Source organism: Crocuta crocuta, unplaced genomic scaffold, assembly GCF_008692635.1.
Source record: "Crocuta crocuta isolate KB4526 unplaced genomic scaffold, BGI_CrCroc_1.0 scaffold546, whole genome shotgun sequence".
Lineage (NCBI taxonomy): Eukaryota > Metazoa > Chordata > Mammalia > Carnivora > Hyaenidae > Crocuta > Crocuta crocuta.
The window spans coordinates 3,727,322-3,736,807 of NW_027527441.1; the positions used below are offsets into that span (position 1 = coordinate 3,727,322).

At 37.6% G+C, this 9,486-nt stretch overlaps 1 long non-coding RNA gene across 2 annotated transcripts in view; it reads left to right on the plus strand.

Moving 5' to 3' along the window:
- LOC144228994 (uncharacterized) overlaps positions 1–9,486 on the plus strand; it is a 70,644-nt gene that overhangs the window by 40,937 nt on the left and 20,221 nt on the right. The gene's annotated exons all lie outside the window — the stretch shown is intronic.

Consider the following 9,486-nt stretch of genomic DNA (forward strand, 5'->3'; position numbering starts at 1 on the left):
TTTTTTTTTTATCTGACAAAAGCAAAGGCAAAAATAATAATGATAATAATAATAATAAATAAACAAGTGGTACGACATCAAACTAAAAAGAAAACCATCAACAAAATGAAAAGACAACCTATGGAATGGGAGAAAATATTTTCAATCCACACATCAAATATCCAAAATATTTAAGGAAGTTATACAACTCAATAGCAAAAATATATAATTTTTTAAGTGGGCAAAGTATCTGAATAAATATTTTTCCAAAAACATACAAATGGCCAACAAGTACATGGAAGGTTCTCAACATCACTAATCTTCAGAGATATGCAAATCAAAAAACACAAGAAGACATCACCTTACACCTGTTTGGATGTTTATTAGATGTGATATATACATATAACACACACATACACACACACACAAGAATATTAGTCAGCCTTTTAAAAAAGAAGAAAATTATGTCATTTGCAACAATATAAATGGACCTGGAGAGCATTATGCTAAGTGAAATAAGCCAGACACAGAGACAAATACTGTATGGCATCACTTATATGTGGAATGTAAAAACAGTTGAACTCACAGAGACAAAAAGTGGAAAAGTGATTGCCAGAGTCCAGAGGGCAGGGGAAATATGGAGAGGTTGGTAGAAAGTGCAAACTTTCAATTATAAGATGAATAAGGTCTGAGGATCTAATAGTGACAATAACAGCTGATAATACTGCATTGTGTAATTGGAATTTGCTAACAGTATGACTTAAATCATTAGACACACACACACACACACACACACACACACACTAGCCCATAAAGTACCTGGATTCTTGTATCCATTTAGGATCATGGTAATGGCAACTGCTACAGCTTGCATGAAGGATTTTAGTCTGCTTTATATTCTTTTTTTAATTAAAAAAAATTTTTTAATGTTTTATTTATTTCTGAGAGAGAGCGAGACAGTGTGAGCAGGGGAGGGTCAGAGAGAGAGGGAGATACAGAATCTGAAACAGACTCCAGGCTCTGAGCTACCTGTCAGCAAAGAGCCTGATGTGGGGCTTGAACCCATGAACCGTGAGATCATGACATGAGCTGAAGTCAGACGCTTAACCAACTGAGCCACGCAGGCACCCCTTATATTCTTAACTCACACACCATAAGCAGTATTGTTCTGGAACCTATCATTTTATTAAATGTTGAGCATCTCTTATAAAAGTTCTGAATAAATGAAGTAAAATATTGTCAATTTACCTTAATTGTCTTCCTGGAACATTGAGAGTATGTTAAAATTGTGGGACTAGTGCCTTGTGCTTATAAGTAAGATGAAATTAATTCTATGCTGAAATCACACACACAGACACACACACACACACACACACACACACATATACACTGTATACTTTTTGAGAGGCAAGATGATTCTTTCCTGGACAAGACTTTCCAGTGCACTGCAGAGAATCTAGCATCCCTGCCTTTGCCAATCATTGTCAGAATAAAATCAAATCTTAAAACAAATATAAAACTTCTAGGATGGAACATTACCCCGTTAAGGAATACCAAGTACTCAAAGTGTAAGCAGGCTCCTAACCAAGATTTAATTAAAAAAATATACATATGATTGACCATATCACAAAACAAGCTACAGATTTAAACCTCTAGAATGCTCCATAATAGTAAACTTTCATTACAAGTCAACTTATACACACACAAACACACACACACACACACACACACATTTGTAGAAAAAGAGAAAATATGATACAGATAACCAAAAGAAGCCTGGTGATCTATTTTATACAAAAAAACAATAAACACATTTCAAATAGTCTGTAGATAACTTTTAAGTTTCTTTCCATGCCTAAGATATAGGTATATCTCCTATCTATCTATCTATCTATCTATCTATCTATCTCTATACAGATTATATACCTGCCAGTCTATAACAGATTATAAATATGACATAAAAATTAGTTGCTTGTTATAGTACTAAACAATTCATCAATAAAAATGTTGCTGCTATCTTTAAAGTTTAACATGGGTTTCTAAAAAGATTTAGTTTCTGGGCCACCTGGGTAGCTCACTTGGTTAAGCATCTGACTCTTGGTTTTGACTCAGGGCATGATCTCACAGTCGGTGAGTTCAAGCTCTGCATTGGACTCTTGGCTGACAGCATGGAGCCTGCTTAAGATTCTCCCTCCTTCTCTCTCTCAAGATAAATAAACTTAAAAAAATTTTAAGACTTAATTTGTTTACATCTATGACAAGGCCATCATCAACTTTTAACTCATGCCTTCTTTGTTTTTCTACAAAGCAGGTAATTTTTACTTACTTACTTATTTATTTATTTATTTCTGAGAGAGAGAGAGACAGACAGACAGACAGCAGGAGCAGGGGAGGGAGAGAGGGAGACACAGAATCTGAAGCAGGCTCCAGGCTCTGAACTAGCTGTCAGCACAGAGCCCGATACAGGGCTCAAACCCACGAACCGTGAGATCATGACCTGAGCCGAAGTCGGACGCTTAACCAACTGAGCCACCTTAACCAACTAGGCGCCCCCAAGCAGGTGATTAAACAGTGTGATCATTGACGTTACATTCATATTTGATATTCTTTTCTCACAATCAATACAAGACCAAAGTCTTCATTTCTTCATGGAATTTGACCAGGTCTCTTGAATAGTATTAGGCTGTTCTTTCCTTTGCTCTTGCCATTCTCCAAACCATTAAAAATTACAAGAATGTCAATGTATGGAACAGAAACAATATATGTTGTCTCAGCCTGTGGTTAAGAAAGCATGCATACACTTTCATTTTTATTAGAGAGGGTAATGCAGTTAGACTGCTGACTTTGTATATATATTTTTAATCAAGTGTCAGAACTACACTCTTGTCAAGCCCTAGCTGCTTCTATGAGAATTGTCCAGCATCATTAACATACTGTCCTTTAAAAGAGTGGGAGAATGCAGAGAGAAGTGAATTATGGGGCACCAATACTGAATGCAAAACATCTGTCTTTATAATTATCAGCCTGCCAAGCAATATTTCTAATGTAGAAAAACTCTTCCCTCTCGAATTCTTTTTAAATTTTCTCAGACCCACTGTCCTTGTAGATATCCAACCAATAACTAAGAGGGTTGTTGACATCATTTGTTTACTCTTCCATTCACCCATTCATTTCACCCTTTCAACTGGAAAAATTTTATTCACTATTTATTATAGGTTAAATATTGACTATTATAAATCAAAAAGGCTCAAACATATGAAAGCATTAAATCAGAATGTTTTGCTTATTCCTCAGATGAAGAAAAAGCTTTGGAAAGAGTTCCCTCTCCCAAACAGTAACTGCTTAACTTATTGAATGCTTATTATAACCAATTGCATAACTGAAATTGTTGCCTCCACATTTTTAGTTGGAGAAATGAAGGTTCAGAAATTTCAAGTAACTTTAACAAGCCTAAACATTTAGTATTCTTTTTTTAAGCTTATTTATTTTGAGAGAAAGCATGTGAAAATGATGGGGAGAGGCAGACACAGAATCCCAAGCAGCCTCCTTGCCATCAGCAGAGAGCCCAATATGGGGCTCAAACTCAAGAACCTAGAGATCATGATCCGAGCTGAGATTCCAGAGTCTGATGCTTATTCAGAGTCTGATGCTTAACCTACTGAGCCACCCAGGTGCCCCTACCTAGTAAGTATTCTTAAGGTAGATCCTAATCCATGCTTGTTTCACTACAAACTTGGGAGTCTTAAGCAATAGGTCCAGATTGTGGAGAAATCTTCAAATAGGGTATATGAACAAACTCATTTTTAATTATCCCTGGTTCTAGATGTTTCTGTGATCAATTCATTATTGTCAAGATTTGCTTTCGGTATGGCTTTGTTTAGGATAGAGTTCTCAGAAAGTCAGCCTCCTACCTCTGGCAGATCTGAATGTGTCCCCCTACTACCATGAATTGCAGATGCCTAGAGCACAAATTTAGGTCTCTAACAATAGATGAACTGCCATCTGCTTCCCTTGGAAGCTCAGAAATTTCTTCTAGGATAGTTTTATTGAGAATGCATGCTTATCCCTAATTCCTCAAGGGAATTTCATTGTAGAGACATGAGTTACTTGCCCTCGGATTAAAACCTAGAGAAAGAAAGGATAACAGTAACAAAACAGCAGCAGGAATTATCATCCCAAAGTCATAGGAAAGATTAGAAGTTGCACAAACACAATCCAGAAATCAGGGGATATCAATCTCTGGTTCTTGCTAAAACTCCTCCTACAAAGGCCCCTACTCTGGCAACAAGATCGTGGTACAAAGGGAAAGGAGGAAAGCCCACAAGGGGCATTCTGACATCGCCTCGCTTTGAGGTGACAAGGATGACCTGTGTTTTGCTGTGCTTAAGCCTCAGTAATTCATCAAGAAGGTTTCTCAGCTCTTAAGTACAAGGCGACAGTCTAGATCTTAAAAGTGTTCATGATGGTAAAAAAAAAAAAAAAAAATGCATTATGAAGTGGCCCCTGTTTATTAGAGGAGGACATATGATTTCTTTCTTAAGAGTGCTACTTCTCCCGAGAGCCGATCTCTCCAATCTAGATAAAGGTAATACTTCTTGAAGAAGAAAATGTGAATGGACTCAATTCTGAGAACACAGATGCCCAGGCTGAGGCAAAGAGGCTCCAGACATGTCTTTTGGCAACAGTGTTGCTTTTGTACATTTCATCACCTAAAGAAACAGCAGGGAAGGGGTATAGGGCTTCCAACACTGGATTCCCAGAGACAGGAGTTCTCCCCAAGCATTAGGCTCTCCAAAAACGGGGCAGGGGAGAGCAGAGTTTCCAATTCCATTTCACCCCTCAGGGGCATCACTTAGGTGGCCACTGGCTAAGCTCTTTGTTGTCCTGGAAAAAGGTGCTGGGAACCATGAAAATGACAACTATAACTTTGGGACTCCCTGTCACTTTTATGTCTGTTGATTTTTGATTATTGTTTGCTTGGTATTGATTTAGAAGGGCAACAATGGTCTTAAAGAGACACAAAAGTTTAAGGAACCCTGACTCAGAGTGACATCTGATTCATCACAAAGGATTTCCCTCTTTGTTCCTCCAGTGAGTCACTTTTGTGCTGAAACAGGGGAGACACTTTAGAAAAATCAATGACATTCCTGCTATGAAACACTGTGTCTCTAATCTCCTGATTTCTCAAAAGTCAAGGCATGTAGATAAAATCTAGTTCACCCATCACATTAAACATCAGCATTAACATAAAGAAAGAACATGCCAATTGATTACAATTGATTAGGTCTCTTATTTGTCACATGTCTTTGCTGAACAAATATCAAGCCACTTAAATCCCCCAACCAGACTCTAAGGACTCATTTGCTCACCTGGATTTGTAGAACTGTGAAAGATCATGAGAAATCTTGTGTTTCTTTCATAAAATGATATTTGTGCCAAAAACACAGGCATGATTCAATTAAACAATATGACCATCCAATCTCCCTTTCAGCCTAATGATCCAATGAAAAAGCTTTATATGTTTATCAAGAACTCCAAAAGGAAATCACTCTTTAATGGTTCAATCAAAGAGCACCTGTAAGTGGCAGTAAACTACAAAGCAAATTCCCTCTGCCTTAACAAAAGAACACAACTCTTATTTAAAGAATGTAATTTTAAATGGAAATGATCATCTTAACATATGTAGACCATCCTATTGTTTTAAACCTGCTTGAAAGCTGCTTCAATAGAGGCACCTGGGTGGCTCAGTCTATTAAACATCTGACTCTTGATTTCCATTCAGATTCATGAGATGGAGCCCCGTGTCAGGTTCAGCACTGAGAGCATGAAGCCTGCCTGGGATCCTCTGTCTCTCTCTCTCTCTCTCTCTCTCTCTCTGCTCCTTCCCTCTTTCTCTCTCTCTCTCTCAAAAGTAAATAAACTCAGAAAAAAAAAAAACAGAACAGTACTTCAGTAATACTGTGCTACATTGAGCCTGTTTTGAAACACACAATCTCCTAGACTCACTGGACTACTTTTCTAATCAATACCTTCACAAATTTAACACCATCCTGTCCCCACACTTTCGCTGCCAAGCGGTGATAGTATGCATGTATGTATGTGTACATGCTGGTCTTCTGTGGACAGTCATGCCTACATGTCACAAAAGAAATGTAAGCATTCTTGAGGTCCTTCTCAGCTTCTCTTTCTATTGAAATCCCCTCTGGTTTCTCTCCTTTTTCTCATCCTGATTTTAACTTTTCCTTCTATCAGTGAAATGCCAATCCATAAACCCCAACTAAATGTCTATACAAAAAGAATCCTTTCTATACCATTCTTAAAGCTCCCCAAACTACTTTCCTGCCTCTAGTCTAAATATTTACAGTGTATAATTGAGGTTAACTGCAGCTGCACTCTTTGCTAAACCTGATGTAAGATCTTAAGCCTGAAGTCTCTGGTCCTGAAAAGTAAAAAACAAAAATTTGAAAACCTATTCTTTCGTGATCAGTTCTGAAAATTCAAAATTACATATGCGATGTTTATATAAAAGTACACATACCTGTACCTGGGGACAGGAAAGCAGGAGAACTCAAAGATCTGGCTTTGGTTTACAGACCAACGAATGGCCTTGCTTAAACACATTCACACATGTGAAAANTCACCTGGATTTGTAGAACTGTGAAAGATCATGAGAAATCTTGTGTTTCTTTCATAAAATGATATTTGTGCCAAAAACACAGGCATGATTCAATTAAACAATATGACCATCCAATCTCCCTTTCAGCCTAATGATCCAATGAAAAAGCTTTATATGTTTATCAAGAACTCCAAAAGGAAATCACACTTTAATGGTTCAATCAAAGAGCACCTGTAAGTGGCAGTAAAATACAAAGCAAATTCCCTCTGCCTTAAAAGAACACAACTCTTATTTAAAGAATGTAATTTTAAATGGAAATGATCATCTTAACATATGTAGACCATCCTATTGTTTTAAACCTGCTTGAAAGCTGCTTCAATAGAGGCACCTGGGTGGCTCAGTCTATTAAACATCTGACTCTTGATTTCCATTCAGATTCATGAGATGGAGCCCCGTGTCAGGTTCAGCACTGAGAGCATGAAGCCTGCCTGGGATCCTCTGTCTCTCTCTCTCTCTCTCTCTGCTCCTTCCCTCTTTCTCTCTCTCTCTCTCAAAAGTAAATAAACTCAGAAAAAAAAAAAACAAAACAGTACTTCAGTAATACTGTGCTACATTGAGCCTGTTTTGAAACACACAATCTCCTAGACTCACTGGACTACTTTTCTAATCAATACCTTCACAAATTTAACACCATCCTGTCCCCACACTTTCGCTGCCAAGCGGTGATAGTATGCATGTATGTATGTGTACATGCTGGTCTTCTGTGGACAGTCATGCCTACATGTCACAAAAGAAATGTAAGCATTCTTGAGGTCCTTCTCAGCTTCTCTTTCTATTGAAATCCCCTCTGGTTTCTCTCCTTTTTCTCATCCTGATTTTAACTTTTCCTTCTATCAGTGAAATGCCAATCCATAAACCCCAACTAAATGTCTATACAAAAAGAATCCTTTCTATACCATTCTTAAAGCTCCCCAAACTACTTTCCTGCCTCTAGTCTAAATATTTACAGTGTATAATTGAGGTTAACTGCAGCTGCACTCTTTGCTAAACCTGATGTAAGATCTTAAGCCTGAAGTCTCTGGTCCTGAAAAGTAAAAAACAAAAATTTGAAAACCTATTCTTTCGTGATCAGTTCTGAAAATTCAAAATTACATATGCGATGTTTATATAAAAGTACACATACCTGTACCTGGGGACAGGAAAGCAGGAGAACTCAAAGATCTGGCTTTGGTTTACAGACCAACGAATGGCCTTGCTTAAACACATTCACACATGTGAAAAGGCACAACCAATGAGAAGTATTAACTTTATTATTATCATCCAGTGTTTCTGCAGCATTGTTTTCAAAATGCTTTCATATTAACTGGTGTTTAGTAAGATGAACATTGTATTCCAGTCTCTGCATTATTACCCTTATAGTGAACAAGGGTAGAAGACTGAGTAAATTGAGCTGATCCACTATGCATTCCCCACCTCTGCCATCTTCTTTCTTAATAGTTGACTTTTCAGGTGCAGATAGAAAGAGCTTATTAAGAGAGTCCTCGATAGCCATTTACTTCATGTCTCCCCTAAAAGAACATATAATGGTTGGTATTTTCCTATATCCTGCAGTAATATAAGATAGTAATAATACTGCTTTTTCTGGGCAATGTTGAAAACTAACAGATGTCACCAGGAAAAATGACTGAGACATGAAAAATTCTTATTTATTCTGGATTTAGTTTTGAAACAAAGCAGCCATAAGGAAGTAATTGTCAGACTTCCACAGGGCGCTAGGTCTACTGAATGTTGCCAATGTCATTTAAATAAGAGAGAGGGTATTTCAGCACCGAGGAGAAAAAATGCTGAAAGGACATAAATGAAAAGGTTATGGGAAAGAGTCCTCTAGTAAATAGGGAAATGTGTAAGTAACCTTGTGAATTAATTTTCCATTAATTTAGTTCCTGGTGATAGAAAACAACAGGCATGTAATTAAAAAGCTCATTCCCCATTCCCACTGTATTCAAGAATTTCTGCAAGTGTAAGTGCTCAGAGCTACTGAATGAGAGCCCACAATGTTGGACATTATGCCCTGTGTACAGGGCCATTTTTAAACATGCTTCAATCTTGATCTGCCATCCAGAGAGAGCAAGGACATCTGCTTGATGTTCAATGCGTCCTTAACGGTGGCCTTAATTGTCAATGACCGGACAAATGTTGTCCTCAGTTAACAATGCATAAAACAGGATCAGGTAAAAAAAAAACATCATTAGCCTTTTGAATTCACCTTCCTCTTCCTCTTGAATAGACTCTTTTCTGACATAGTTTCCCAGAGTAAAAGCAACTCATTTTTCACAGAGGAAAAAGAATTAATCATAGTGTATCCAGAGCCAATAGGAATACAATCAAATTAATTCCGTTTTTGATTTTTGTTTTTGTTTTAAGGAATTGGATGTGCGTGGAAAGGGGAGAAGTTCTTAAGAGTTAAGAGTGTTTGTTTAGTGGTTTTGCTTTTATTGTAAGGTTTTCATTTGTTTTATTCTGTTTTTTAAGTAAGAATCACAATTTCTTAGTGGAAGTTTCAAGAATAAAGAAAACGCTGACAGTTCACGGCTGACTCTTGACACCTTTCTTACCCTCCTAGGAGAATGTCATACAGTAGAGTGACATGCTCACAGGAAATGAGAAGCCCTGAAATCAGGGAGCACTGAGCAAAGTTCAACGCAATATGCTCCTTGCTGGGAGTTATTTCCTGGGAATACTGGACAATAGCAGGACACCGCATTTTATGAAATGCTTTCTTTCTACCTCCACAGAACGAAGCACCAGGGCTGGGATTGAGTCCAAGCCCTTCTATATCTACCATGCCCTTGAACTTGCCAAAAAAATGCACGGGGATTTCTTTTTTTTTT